The sequence below is a fragment of the Hakea prostrata genome, chromosome 9 (genome assembly GCF_041222555.1).
Source record: "Hakea prostrata isolate BN-2017 chromosome 9, UWA_Hpros_2, whole genome shotgun sequence".
Lineage (NCBI taxonomy): Eukaryota > Viridiplantae > Streptophyta > Magnoliopsida > Proteales > Proteaceae > Hakea > Hakea prostrata.
The window spans coordinates 35,594,962-35,610,825 of record NC_142608.1 but is presented as its reverse complement, the minus strand read 5'-3'; positions in this window follow the sequence as shown (position 1 = coordinate 35,610,825).

The window sequence follows — 15,864 nt, the reverse complement described above, 5'->3', positions numbered from 1 at the left end:
GAGTAGTTTTACCGTCATGGATGATGAAAACTACAGAGTCCTGGTTTCCTTGTATGTCAACAACCATCAGCATGACATGTCTTGGAATGACTTCAAGAAAATAATGGAGCGGAAGTTTAATGTTGTAGCCTATGGGCCTTGTACCCAACTATCAACGAGAGAAGAGCTGAAGACATGGATCCACCAAGGCATAGTACTTGGTATTGAGTAGTTGTATTTGTATTATTATATACTTGTATTTTTCTTACTAATATAATAGTTTTGTGCTTATTTATGTTAGTTTAATTGTTTAAAATAAGGTTGTAAAATTACAGCTTTACCGGTATATACAGTCGATTATATGCCGATCCATAACACCAATTTAAGTGAGTTTTTAAGCAAAACCAACCATTCCATTGTGTTTATTGGCATCAAATTAGGCTACCCACCAAATTTCAACTCATTTGGACCAAAAAACCCATCGAAACATTATGGCGAAATATGGCGAATTTCAAGCGATATTTCGCCGCCCAGCGAAATGGGCGAAACTTCCGAAAAATCGTTCCCTGGTTGTGGGTAAAGGGTCAACCATGGAACGAAAGTTCGTTCATATCGCCCGGTTCGCTACCCAGCGAACCAGGCGATATGGATATAATATCGGCGAGATATGACAGGTCACCGAAATATCTAAACTCATATATATATATATATATATATATATATATATATATATATATATATATATATATATATATATATATATATATATATATATATATATATATATATATATATATATATATATATATATAATATATTCACATGACTCTTGAATCACACGTATAAAGTATACCGCAACCGCAAAGTGAAGTTTAAAATATCAATAAAATAATATAAATATCTCTGCAAAACATCAACTCACGTTTGCCACTTTGCCTTAATGTTTTTTATTTTATTTCTTTTATAATTCCGTGGTGTTTCCATGAACCACGTGTGTGGTTTAAAATCACAACCTAAAGTGTAAAAACCACAAAAACTTCGTCACTTCATTTTTTTCACCGAGCAATCGTCTTCTCCACAAGAAATCCGGTGACTTCTGTCACTGGTTGCAATCAGGTGCAGCAATTCTTAATTTGAAGACCTCCATAGCAACGAATCTTGGATCGAAAATTTCTCCCACAAGTCGAACGCGAGACGGTCAAGTGCGACTGTCTCTCTCTCTCTTTTTCTGTGAACTTCTTCTGGTATAACACTAATAATGCAGCGGCTCAACAACGAGACACCGACGGCAGTTGAGACTTGACATGGAGAAATATAAGGGGAAGGTAAAAAGGATTTTTCCTTTAGAAAACAACTACAGCCCTTCAACGATGTCGATTTTCCGGCGATTTCGCTGATTCGGCCCTTCAACGATGTCGATTTTTCGGCGATTTCGCTGATTCGGCCCTTCAACGATGTCGATTTTCAGGCGATTTTGCTGATTCAGCAAGAAAAAGGCGAGATATCGCCGATCGCCGATTTCTCGGCGATATCCCGTCCATGTCGTTTCGCCCCACCCTTTCGGTTCGCTGAGTACCGACATCAGCGAATTTTGGCGATATTTCAGCGAAATTCACGAAACGACGTTCCATGGGGTCAACTCTACTTTCAAATAAAAATTTATCCAATTAAAGTAAAGTATTGACTATTGAATATTTTTTTCTCAATAAAGGGCGATAATCTAATTCGAAAACAGGTTATCACTAACTGGAAAATTGGAAAATTGGAAATTAGAAATCTGAAATAAAAAAAAGTAACAATCAACTCTCAAATTAGATTATTATCAGATATTAGATAAAGATATGGATTCAAATTCAAATACCCTTTGTGACTTTTCACCTAATCCAGATTATGGTTCTAGTAGCGTATTCGAACCTGGATTCGATCTCTTTACAGGTCTACCACATATGAGAAGGAATGACAACCTGCTTTGACATCAACATTTTCTTATTAGATAAGAGTCTCGGGTCAAGGGTCAACTCTATTGATATAAACTTAGCTCTCCATCTCACCACCACAGAATCACCATAAGCCATGGTTCTCTGCTTCCCGTTTCTCATCTTCTTCAGTATCCTTCTTCTCTCCAATCTCTTCCCATCAATGGCACAACCACGAAAACGGAAGCTTTCCTCGTTCAGCGCCTCTTATTCCCCATGTTCGCCAAGCTTAAATTGAATACTTACATCAACCAATTCAAACTTTGCATCTGGATTCCAGCAATTATCCACCAATAAAATACAAGGTGGTTTTGAATTTAAACTTTTACTCCTCAGCACTTTTTCTTGTCTATTGCTTTATATATAAATTAAATACACATTGCAGGATTTTGCCACTAACTCCACTTGTGAACTCATACTATAAGACATTGTGATATGGAGAGTTTATGATCCGACCGGGTTCATACCTGGTCCGACCCTCGACCCCGGTCGAGATGGAGAAAACCGAATCGCTCCCGAGCGAACCGGATCCGGAAGATGGCTTGCTGAAGAAGAAAGCTTATTCGGCTACAAGCGTGCCCTAATCTTACTTATGGATTAGGGTAATCACCCTGATGATGGCAGACTCAAACTGACGGCTGCGGATAATCATTATCGAAGGGATAACTATCGCATAACCTAAAAGTTATCTTAGGAGTCCTCTACTAGCCCAAACTAGTAGAAGTCTATCGCTCAACGGATCTAACTGATAAGATCCAACGACTATCCGAAGAAAGCTCAAGTGCATCCAACGAAGGAGATTCGAAGGTACACTCTATATAAACCTCACTACCATACAGGGTGAGGGACGGATCAATCGATCAAGAAGAATACTATCTGAGACTCAGGTTTAGATACATACTGATAGACCTAAACTATCCGCGATCTCGCTATCCAGATCACCTTTCCCAGCTTCTTCATTCCTTAGCTCGCGCTTCTAGCAGAGCCGTTTATGATTAAGTTCATCAACCGACTTAGCCTTCGGAGGTGGACTCCCGACCCCAGCCGGTCGGGCCACATCCGACGCTTGCGTTTGGCAGACATCACGTGGAGATCCAAGGGCCGAGCAGATTTTGGACGCATCATTTGGCGCCGTCTGTGGGAAAGACTTGAAAAGCCATGGTGACTAGATCAGCAGCCGCTGCACAACGCAATTCCGGTGTTCAGATACCTGGGGTGAATAATCCAGATATTCCCCAGGAAAGCCAAAATCCTATCGAAGTGGATGATGGCCAGGGAGGACGTAATCCTCCTCCTGATACAATCCAAGATCAATTGGATCAGGTAAAGATTCAACTCTTGGAGGTGAGCCAAGCACTCCGCATGCTCACCAGACGAGTGGTTTTACCACAAGAGCCTGATCAACGCGATTCAGGGAGACGTGCATTGCCACGTGACCAGAGAATGGCTGAAGACCGGAATGTTGATCAGAATTTCCGTGAAGGAGACCGAGGACTTCGGAGGATCGATGATCAACCGAGGCGAGACGATCGGTTCGACAGACCGCAAGAGAGTACAACTGATTCAAACACAAGGTTGGATACAGGGGTAAGAACTCACTCACCCACTGTCAGAAGAACCGTTCGTGATGATCGAGCAGTTCGTGACGAAAGGAATGCTCGAGAAGGACGGGCTGTTCGTGATGATCGAGTAGCACGGGATGATCGTGTTAATCGAGGTCGTGATCGTATTGCTGAAGATCACCCGACCCAGATTGGTCAAGAATTGGCCAATATCAATGAGAAATTAGGGCAGTTGGCTAAGGGAAGAATAACTGAGGATATTTACTCGCTCATTCGGAAGACTCCTTTTGCTGAGCCAATTGCGGGATATCGGTTTCCCCATAACTTCCGTTTGCCTACCTTCTCAACATTCGATGGCTCCGGAGATCCAACAGCTCACATCGGCTATTACCAAATGCACCATGGCAGTTCCGTGTAATTTCGATGAAATTTTATGGTGGTTTTTGGTTCATCTTTAATCGGAGCAAAGCACAAAAGTGGTTTTCGAACCTCCCCTCTCGGAAGGATCAGAAACTTTGACGAATTGGCGCGCCAATTCATAGGGCGATTCCAGAGTGGGATACAAAGTCAAGAAAACGGAAGAAACCTTGTTTACCGTCAAACAAGGAAAGAGCGAATCGATCGAGAGTTTCGAAAAGATTCAACAAAGTGACGATGGAGATAGAAAACTTGGATGAACAAGTAGCCGTAACCGCTCTATTCACAGGACTCACTAATCGGAAACCCCTGGAGTTATTACTACAGGATATACCTACGACTTATGCCGAGTTGGTACAGAGATGCCGAAAGTGCTGAAGTCATGGAGATTCTAGATGCGCGCCAAGGAGATAATAAAGTCTCCAATAAGGAACAAAAGGCTCCTTGAGCGTATGAAGCCAAAGAAAAATGTTCGCGATCGGGTTGGAAAATCCCAGCCTTGGCGCCAAAGATCCCCCGGTAAAAGTGAGTACACTCCATTGAATGCTCCTCGGGCTGATATTTTGAATATCCTCAAAAGAAAAAATATTTTAAAGTGGCCGCCTAAAATTCTTTTGAAACCCGGAGAGCAGCAGGATCGGGAAAAGTATTGCCGATTCTACAAGGACTATGGTCATTACACTAATGACTGTCGTCATCTAAAGGCAGATATTGAGAGATTAATATCTCGTGGACATCTCGTCCAGCTTTTGTTAGCAGGAGAAGGGAGGAGCCACGTGGGCCAAGTGCGGCTGCTCCAAAGAGGGATCGTTCGGTTAGTTCAGAACGATCAAGGGAGGCCCCGAAGTCTAAAAAAGGCAAGGAGGTGATTGAAGCTGCTACTCGGCCACCGATCCTTACCATCTTTGGGGGACCAGAGCCCGAATCATTCCGGAGTCTGAAAACAAAATCCAAATTTGTTGGAGCCGGAGAGGCGCAGAAGCGGAAGAAGCTGAATGGTGAAAATTCTATCACCTTTAGCGAGGAAGACGAAAGAGACGTATGTTTACCTCATGATGATGCTATAGTCATCAAGGTAGAGATTGCACGGCGGGAAGTGCATAGAGTATTGATTGATACAGTGGTCCAGCAATCGACCTAATTTCCTACGAAGTGTATCAAAAATTGAAGGTTGATCAGGACTTGATGAAACCTTCATCTACACATCTATATGGCTTTGCAGGGTCATCTGCAGTAGCGGAAGGATCGGTTCAGTTGGATCTATCCATTGGAAGTTTTCCTAAGGAAACAACTGTCCGAATCAATTTTTTGGTGGTTCGAGAACTACCAGCCTATAATATGATTCTCGGGTGACCATCTTTATCCAAGATAGGTGCTATTGTTTCGACAAAACACCTGAAGATAAAATTCCCGACTGACGTGGGAATTGGTCAAGTCTCCTCCGACCCGTAAGATCTCTCGGCAGTGTTATGTTGCCTATTTAAAAGACAAGGAGGGTCCGAGGAATTCCGCCCAAGAAGTTCGAGATGATCGGGAAGAGACAGAGATGCAAAGGCCCGAACCAAAGGAGAAATCGGAGCAAATCCAGCTGTGTACCGAAGATGAGAAAAAGATTACTTATATCGGGTCCGAACAAACTGGAAGAGTTTAAAGATGAGTTGAAGTTATTTCTTCAACGGAATAAGGATGTATTCGCATGGTCTGCCTGAGGACATGCCTGGGATCGATCGGGCCATTGCAGAGCACAAACTCGGATAGACCCTAAGGCGAAACCAAAGGATAGAGTAAAAGAAGAAATTTCTCTATTGAAAAATATGAAGCCGTTCAAGCGAAGTTGAAAAACTTAAGAATTCTGGTTTCATAGAACCAATCGAAAGTGCCCAACTTGGTTGGCCAACGTGGTGATGGTGAAAAAGGCGAATGGGAAGTGGAGGATGTGTACAGACTACACAGATCTAAACAAAGCTTGCCCGAAAGATTGCTACCCGTTGCCTCGGATTGACCTCTTGATAAATGCGATCGCAGGATATGAAACTTTAAGTTTCATGGATGCCTACTCAGTGGTATAATCAGATCCTTATGAATAAGGAGGATGAGAAGTATACGGCTTTCATGACTGATCGTGAGAGCTATTATTACAAGGTCATGCCTTTTGGCCTCAAGAATGCAGGAGCAACATATCGAGGGCCGTCAACAAGATTTTCAAAGAGCTGATTGGAAAGAATGTTGAAGCTTATGTTGACGACATGCTAGTGAAAAGCTTTACAAAAGCAAATCATATTGCAGATTTGACTGAGGTTTTCTCAGTACCGCGGAAACATCAAATGAAGTTAAACCCAGAAAAATGTGCCTTTGGAGTCTCCTCGGGCAAATTTTTGGGTTTCATGGTATCACAGAGGGGAATTGAGGCTAATCCTGCCAAAATACAAGCTCGATTGATATGGAGGCTCCCAAAACCGTTCTCGGGATGTACAATGTTTGACAGGAGAGTTGTCGCTTTAAATCGATTTATCTCCAAGTCCTGGAGAAAAATGTTTGCCTTTCTTCAAGGCACTTAAAGACCGAAGGGCAGTAAGGAAGCAAAGTGGACCGAGGAGTGCCAGAAAGCTTTCGAGGAATTAAAAGAAGCACTTGGAAAACCACCGATCCTGTCTAGGCCAGAGAAGGGGGAAATATTACAGCTATATCTAGCGACATCCCTTTCGGCGGTCAGTGCAGTACTTGTTCGGGAGAAAGATAAAAAACAGTGGCCGATTTACTATGTAAGCCACGTGTTGCTAGATGCGGAGACGAGATATTCGCAGATTGAGAAGCTGTGCTCGGCTCTCATGATGGCCGCCAAGAAGCTAAGGCCATATTTTCAGTGCTCATCCAATTGAGGTATTTACAACTTTTCCTCTTAGTAAAGTTCTTAACAAACCCGATTTGTCCGGAAGGATGGTGTCCCTGGTCGGTTGAGCTCGCCGAGTTCCAAGTGAGCTTTAAGCCCAGTAACCGCAATCAAAGCTCAGGCATTAGCCGACTTTGTAGTAGAAACTACCGCACCAAGTGGAGCCCACCATTGAAGATCCCATTATACCAACCACTTGGGAGGTATATGTGGATGGTTCGAGTAATAAAGATGGAGCAAAGCGCTGGAATTCTATTAAAAAGTCCAAGCAGATTTATTATTCGATATGCTTTGAGATTCGCATTTGATGCAAGTAATAACGAAGGGAATATGAGGCCTCGATAGCAGGACTTCGGTTGTCAAAAGCATTAGCTATTACAGATGTTACTATTTATAGTGACTCTCACTTATAGTCAACCAAGTCCAGGGGGAGTATGGCATTAAAGAACCACGCTTGCAAAAATATCGGGAGATAGTGCAGGCATTTCAAAACCAACTTCGGAATTTGAAGATATCTCAGATTTCGAGGAATGAAAATTTAGTGGCAGATGAGCTATCCCGACTAGCCAATGCCAAGGAAAAGAATCTAGACCCTTCGGTCTACATTGAAGAGATAACTTTTCCAAGTTATCATGAGAAAGAAATTTCTTATATTGAAGCATAACGTTGCTGGATGGATCCGATAATCGAATATCTAAGGGATGACAAATTACCCGAAGATCCAGTGGAGGCAAGGTTGATCAAGATTCGATCAGCTAGATTTGTCATTCAGAATGGGAGACTATACAAAAGATCTTATGCTGGACCCCTTATGAGATGTATAGGCCCCGAAGGAGCAAAATCAGCTTTGGCTGAAGTTCATGAAGGAATTTGTGGAGCTCACATGGGTGGCCGAGCCCTGGCCCACAAAATTCTAAGACTTGGGTTATATTGGCCTAAGATCCAAGAGGCTGCTATGGACTACGTTCGTCGATGTAGTAACCGCCAAATTCATGCTACAAAGATCAAAGCGCCCGGCGGAAACTATGACTTCAATTCTAAATCCCATTCCCTTTGCAATGTGGGGAATTGATATCATGGGCAAATTCACCAAGGCATTAGGCGGACGGGAATATCTGATAGTAGCAATTGATTACTTCACAAAATGGGTAGAAGCGCTGCACCGGCGACACCATTACCGAGAAAAAAGTGGAGAAATTTGTGCTTGAATCAATCATATATCGCTTTGGGATTCCAAAGATTATTGTCATCGACCATGGTACTCGCTCGACCGTCCACAATTTGAGCAATTCTATGGAACATATATGATCGAGCATCGTATGTCCTCAGTGGCATACCCCCAAAGCAATGGCCAGGTAGAGGTTACTAACCAAACGCTACTGGAAGGAATAAAGAGAAGACTCGAAGCTGACAAAGCTTCTTGGGTCGAAGAACTACATAATGTACTGTGGGCTTATTGAACTACGGTTCGAACACCCACAGGAGAAACTCCATTCAGGTTGGCATATGGATCCGAAGCATTGGCACCTGTGGGAGATAATGGCGGGGACGTTACGGGATCGTGAGTTCGAGGAAAAAGCAAATGAACAAGGACTGCTTGATAGTCTTGATTTGTTGGACGAAGTTCGGGCAAAGGCAATAGCACGAACTCAACATTATCAAAGAAGGATAGCGTCTCATTATAATACTCGAGTGAAGAATCGTCGGTACTTAGCCGGAGATCTGGTGTTGAGAAATACCCTAGCTTCCGACCCGCGTCACCAGAGAAAGTTGGACCCTTCCTGGGAAGGACCTTATATGGTTGTGAAACCGGTCGGTTCAGAGCTTACAAAGCTGAAGAACATCGATTCCCGTAAAGAGTTGGATCGTTCGTGGAATGCTAGGCATCTCAAAAAGTTTTATCCTTGAGGATGATTTCAATTTTGTTCGCGATGTAATCATTTTCAACTCAATCAATGCAATTTTTGGCTTTCAACAAACTATCTTTTGATTGGGGGGCATCATACACCACATTCAAGTTCAAGATCCAACTATAAGGCACCGGATGAAAATTCGTATGGGTCCTTCAACACTTCAACACTTATGGAAATTTTTCGAACTTTCTTAAGTCGGGGCATCGGATGAAAATCCGAGTGAGTTCCTTTTGCAAGGTGTCGGTTTGAAACCCGAGTGAGTTCCTTCGAGACTTATTGAATTTTTGAATTATCCTTAAGTAAAGGCATCGGTTTAAAACCCGAGTGAGTTCCTTCTCAGACTTATTGTATTTCTCCGGAAATCCTTAAGTAAAGGCATTGTTTTAGACAACTAAGACCTAATACAACGGCGATTCAAGTGGCTAGCAAAGTTCAAGATAAAGTAATTTCTTATTTCTTCAAAAGATCCAAAGAGGCCAGTATCAAAACAATTACAAGAGCTGGATACAATCTCTGATCAAAGAAGAAAGTCATTACAGGTGACTGTTAACAAGTTATACAAGATCGACGCGACTTTGCTAGAACAAACATATGAGTCAACCATTGGTGGGGATACAAGGAAAAGAAGAGAAGAAATGAGGATTACAAAAATATTTCGGTATGCATAAAATCCTCCGCAATTTCATACTCTTTGTCCAGCTTGTCCAGGAGAAGAATGGTCCTCGACCAAATTCGCATTCAAGACAAGCTCGTCATAATTGACTTCTTCTAGCGGAGAATAAACAGAGAATCTTCCAGATATTGCATAATATCCGGATCGGAAGGTGGAGGATCAATCTTATCCTTGGTCCAATCGGGAGGAGAAAGACCTGTGTCGGTAAATACTTCAGGATGGCAAACAAGACCGTAGGGAGTCGTATCAAAATGAGGATCCTTCCTTAATATTGATTCCCATACTTCGTTCTCACCATCCCGGTACGCCTGCAAGTTATAAGCATTCAGCATATCAACAAAGGGCTTACTGTGTAAATACTTGAAGACGCAGGCTCTGCGAACATCAGTTGGAAGGGATTCGGGCAAAGGAACGACAACTTGCCTTTCGTGTAACGTTTCGCATCCTTTGGCTCCCGACTTTCCAACTGCTCGCTCCAGCCGCCGGATCTTCTCCCCGGCATCATCCAAGTCCGACCGAAGACGACCAATCATCGATTTTTTTTCTCCCCGCCACCTCCCAAGCTAGATTCCGAAGGCGAGCAATCTCAACATCTTTAGCTTCAGAGATTTCCCGAAGCCTAGAAACTTCATTGCTCAACCCCATCGAGTCTAGTAACCGCTTCCACTTGGTTGTGGAAGTTACCAAAGAAGACTCCCGCAAACAACTTCCGAGTTAGCGAGGAGCAGTAAAAGTAATTTTTCAGAATCGAGAATAATGAAGAAAGACTTACATCACCCAAGTGACTTCGTAAAGACTTCATCCGGAAGTTTGGAAAGAACCGCGCTCTCGAAGTCATTCGAGCAGCAAGACACCATTCCAACGCTCTCGACAAACTCGTTTGACACTAATTCAGCGAAGGATGAGAAGGATGAACTACACCAAGAGAAGGATGAGCTTCATCACTTGTCACCCGACGGCGCTTCCTAGTGGCAAAATCCTCCAACTCGAAGGAGAGGAGGAGGATGCCAAACAAGCACTAGAGTTAGAAATAGGAGCAGCACCCGCTGGGACCACACCTTCATCGACGCCAACATAGTTGCCTCGGATGCCCGAAGAGTCTCCTTCGGGGGTGCACCAACAAAGCTCACCAACAAAGCTCACTAGCAGGAGCGCCAAGCAAGCACCATCGGCAACGGAGTGATCAAGATCTTCCCGGGAAAGACGAGCGATCACTTCGGGCAAAGGAGGCGCAGGGACGGCATCAATAGAAACTGCGGGAATCGACTTGAAGATTCACCGCCAGCAGCCGCCTTACGCTTGGAGGATTCACTAGCTGAAACCACCGCACCGGCCCCAACCACCACCGACGGAACAATTTTCTTGCAAGCTTTTGCTCGATAAAGTTCGGGTTGATCTTGGGAGCCACTATGCAAAACAACAACAAAAAAAACCAGCCGTATCAAGACAGTAAATAAACGACAAAGAACAAAGTGGGGAAACCCTAGTTTTCTCCAGCTTCTGACAAACCAACAAACTAAACCCCAAGTTTAACTACTGTGCAGTTTACTCAGGGGGGAAGTGGGGAAAGAGATGAGTAATCAAAAAACTCACTTGTTCAGAAGTGGATAGAGCTGTTGTTGGAGTACGAGGAATACGGAAGCAGGCCGAAGGACGAAAGGTTGCTTTGGCACTTTAGCAAATCTAACTTGCGAAGTCGGGATAGATGGAGAGTACCCACGAAGGCTTTAAATAGCCTCAGGTATAAGACGACGGTTGAAGGCTAAGGACAACCGACGACCAGCATCGAAATGACGCTTCGAAATCCGCAAAAAGCAAGATCGACGGTCGAAGGGATGCCACATGGAAACATGTGGAAGCGAGCACCTGATGCAGAGATACCTCCAATCATCGCAATGCCATTAAAATAACGGATGTATTTCCGATTCATTGGAAACAGTGAATGGTATACAAAAGCAGGAAAACGTTTGAACTTCGCAGAAGGGAAACGTGCGGACTTTGCAATAAATGAAGTAGTGGGGAAGATTAATGCATCTTCCCGAAACGCATCTTCACAATATTTCTACAAGATTATTATTCGGCGAGGAATGAAAAGTTAAGTGATAAGTTTTATCATTAATACTTTGATATTCAAGGCAAGATTTCGGCAGGAGACGGGGAAATTTAGAGGCCAACATGAAAAAAGAAATGTCTATTCATTAAATTGAGGGTAAATCTTTACAAAAGGACAACCCTAAGCCTTTTCTTCATTGTTGCCTGAGGGACCCTGGTCGGGAGGACTTTTCTCAGACCATGAGAAGAGCCTTCCTCAAGAGTGGCATCGGCTGAGTCCTCTACAGCAACAACTTGAGACTCGGCTTGTGATTTCTCCTCCTGGAAGTGCCGGCTCGTCATTCAGGGTATGCCTCATATTGAGGGTCAGCTGGAAAAGGATCATCTTCTTCCTGAGCCCAGTCCGGGAGATCCATACCAACTTTCCCGAAGACCTCTTGGTGGCATACCTCACGAAAAGGAGCAGTGTCGAAGTCAGGGATCGTTCCAAGGATTTGCTCCCAAACGTCGTTCTGACCCATGCGATAAGCTTGAATGTTGTAGAGACCTAGCAACTCGGAGAAAGGTACGCTGTTCGGGTATTTCCGAATGCACTCCTTCCGAAGCTCGGCTTTATATGCTCAAAGCTTGCTAGGGATCGCCAACTTCAGATGTTCTTCGAGCTCCCTACTTTTGATTTCAAGGCTGTCACCAAACAACGTGGCAGCTGCCTTTTGCTTCCTGGCCTCGCGCTCGGCAGCAGTGACACGAATTTTCGAAGCTTCGAGGGCTTCCTTGAGGGAGATCACTTCTTCCTCATGCTTTTTCTGCAGCTCCACGGTAGCTGCAGTCACCTGGTCTATTTCGGAATTGGCCTTGGCCAATTTCTCTTCACAAGTTTGCAAGCAAGGAGCTGGTGCGACCAACCCGGCTCAATGCTTCCATGTGTTGATAAAAGCTCAACACAAGATTCCCCGGGAAGACGGAAGATATCAGAAGAAGTCATAAGAAATTATGAAAACATAAGTAATCAAGAAGACCGGTACCTTGTAGATTGACTAACAAGGGAGGTGTCATCCAGGGCTTCAAACTCCTGGCGATCAGAAGGAGCAAGACTGAGGGAGCTCCATTCTGCAGCTTTCTCGGGATCCCGAGTAACCCCGTTCGGTCATCTTCGTGGTCCACCTGGGGGATGAAGACCTCATCACCATCCGTCGAAGCTTTGGATTTTTTATTGGAGGGAGCATCAATTGTGTCATGCCTCCTCTTGGTTCGGGCGGAGGAAGAGACATTAGCCCTCTCCACCATTGGTTTCTTCCCTTTACCCGAAGCATCAGCTACAGGCCTGATATTCCTGATACCCCTATAAGAGGGGTCGGGAGAGGGAAGAGAAGCCTCTTGATCTACGGTCAAGACCCTGGGCGATCGTTGCTCGGCTGTCACAACGGCCCTAGCGGCCTTCACCCGCAGCTTCGGGGTTCATTCCCGGGGAGGCACCGCAAAGAAGAAGGACAAGAGTCGAATTCAAAACATATCACTTCAGCCAAATCAAAGGATGATGGTTAGAAGCTCATAATGAGCCAAGCCCTAGTATTGAAGGATGGAGTTATACTCCACTTCATATCCATGTATCTCTTGATACCACGGAATGGATTTGATCTTCCTGATGGCCGCCTCGTCTTCTCTGGATAAGGGAAGGCCCCGGTTACTCTCGGACGAAGAAGTAAACCTCCTCCAGGCGGTTGGGAAGTTAAGATCTGATGAAGGCGCTCGACAGAAAAAGTATCGTTCGCGCCATCTTTTGTGGTTAGAAGGGCAAGTTCCTTTGACAAGGATGCTACCCCTCCAATCAAGATCAGCCTTATTGCGTTTGGAAAGAAAGACCCATCCGGGAGGATGGGAGATAGAAAGAACATGAAAATGTACAAAAAGAAAAAGAGATGGCGTAATGCCAAGCTCAAAACACAAACCCAAGAAGCCGACGATGAGACGCCAGCTATTGGGGAGGAGCATTCCGGGACAAATGTTCCAGTGATTCAAAACTACGGAGAACAAAGGATTAAAAAGGGAAAGCGAACCCCGCTTTCCAAAGTGCATCTATATACAGAGAAAATTCACCCGAAAGGGATGAATCAACCCTCTCATCGGGGTGGGGAGCCCTAACTCGATATGAGGAAGGAAGATCAAAATCTTGGACAGCTGAAAGAAGGGTTTCCTCATTGTAAATGGAGGGAACAGAGCCAGGTCCACCATTGGACCCGGAGGTTTGAGGTTGCCTAGAAGACTCGACAATCTTGGAAGATCCAGACTCGAGAAGGACAGGAGAAGTTTCGGTTTTTCTTTCAAAACCTTTTGAGAAACTTCAGCGAACTCCTGCGCGGAGGACGGTTAGGGTTTTGTTATCACTATCCGACTGTTCAGGAGCAGGAGAAGCAAAAGCATCACCGCTATTACCAACATGGGGTACTAAAGAAGCCCTATCGTCCGCCATTACTCGTTTCAGTAAACTACAAAAGGAAAAAGACCAAGTAAACTTACTGATTCAGTGAGACGGAAGCTTGAGGGCAGGAAGGCGTGAAGCAGACAACAAAGGTTCAAATTCCAGACAGGAAGAATGAAACCTACGAAGACAACGAACCGCTTTTAAAACTCCCACACGAGCGCTCGGGAATCTGAACGATCGAGATTAATTCAAAATCAACGATCAAGATTGAAAAACGTTTTGAAAGTTTGAACTCACGAATCCGAAATAGGCGTTCGGAAACCGTCGCTTGGATGACGTGAGCCACGACAAATCAACTGCAACGAGATATATGGCCTTACACTCACAACGCTCGAGGAAAAGTGACCACCGCATTAAATGTGATTTGACATTTAATGAAGCACGCAGAGATCATCACCTGACGACGAACCCAGTTAAAAACCAAGCCCTCGGGATCGACCAAACGCTTGGTCTGGGGGGCTCGTGATATGAAGAGTTTATGATCCGACCGGATTCATACCTGGTCCGACCCTCGACCCCGGTCGAGACGGAGAAAACCGAATCGCTCCCGAGCGAACCGGATCCGGAAGATGGCTTGCTGAAGAAGAAAGCTTATTCGGCTACAAGCATGCCCTAATCTTACTTATGGATTAGGGTAATCACCCTGATGATGGCAGACTCAAACTGACGGCTGCGGATAATCATTATCGAAGGGATAACTATCGCATAACCTAATCTTACTTATGGATTAGGGTAATCACCCTGATGATGGCAGACTCAAACTAACGGCTGCGGATAATCATTATCGAAGGGATAACTATCGCATAACCTAAAGGTTATCTCAGGAGTCCTCTACTAGCCCAAACTAGTAGAAGTCTATCGCTCAACGGATCTAACTGATAAGATCCAACGACTACCCGAAGAAGGCTCAAGTGCATCCAACGAAGGAGATTCGAAGGTACACTCTATATAAACCTCACTACCATACAGGGTGAGGGACGGATCAATCGATCAAGAAGAATACTATCTGAGACTCAGGTTCAGATACATACTGATAGACCTAAACTATCCGCGATTTGCTATCTAGATCACCTTTCCCAGCTTCTTCATTTCTTAGCTCGCCCTTCTAGCGAGCCGTTTGTGATTAAGTTCATCAACTGACTTAGCCTTCGGAGGTGGACTCCCGACCCCAACGGTCGGGCCACATCTGACGCTTTCGTTTTGCAGGACATCACGTGGAGATCCAAGGGCTGAGCAGATTTTGGACGCATCACATTGTCTTTACGAACTGAACCAACCCCTTGAGATTTTCTCAGGTCACTCTTCCTAGTTCCCGCCATAGAAGCTTTACATTCCAATGAAAGATTTTCACCATCATTCAGAGCTCTCTATAATTTTTTTCCTAAAACGAAAAAATAATTCTTATATAAAGGAAGGTGTATCTTCAAAGAAACAATTACTTTTAGGGCCTCTTTTGTATCAATTATCATTCTCATTATTTGACATTTTTTATTTTTTTTATGTGTATGGTATCCACTATAAATCCTATTTTCTCATTGTTTGACATTTTTTTTTATGGTATCCACTACAAATCCTATTTTTGTTTAAAGAATATAATTTTTTCTATTTATTTTGCACACTTAAAAATCCAACTCCAAATTGAAGGTATGTTAGTAAGTATGCATTTTTTTTTATGAGAACCCTATTATTTTTTCATTTTTTTTACTCCCAAACCCTAGCAATCTGTTTTCAATTTTTATTATAAATTTTTTATTTTGACATACCAAACTTATTTTTCATTAAATAATTTATTCTCGACAAAAGTAACCAAATAATTTTGGGTAAATATCACTTACCTCCCCTCTTACTTGGACAAATAGCACTTACACCCCCTTTTAGTTGGATAATATCACTTACCTCCCCTCTTATCTAGCAAATATA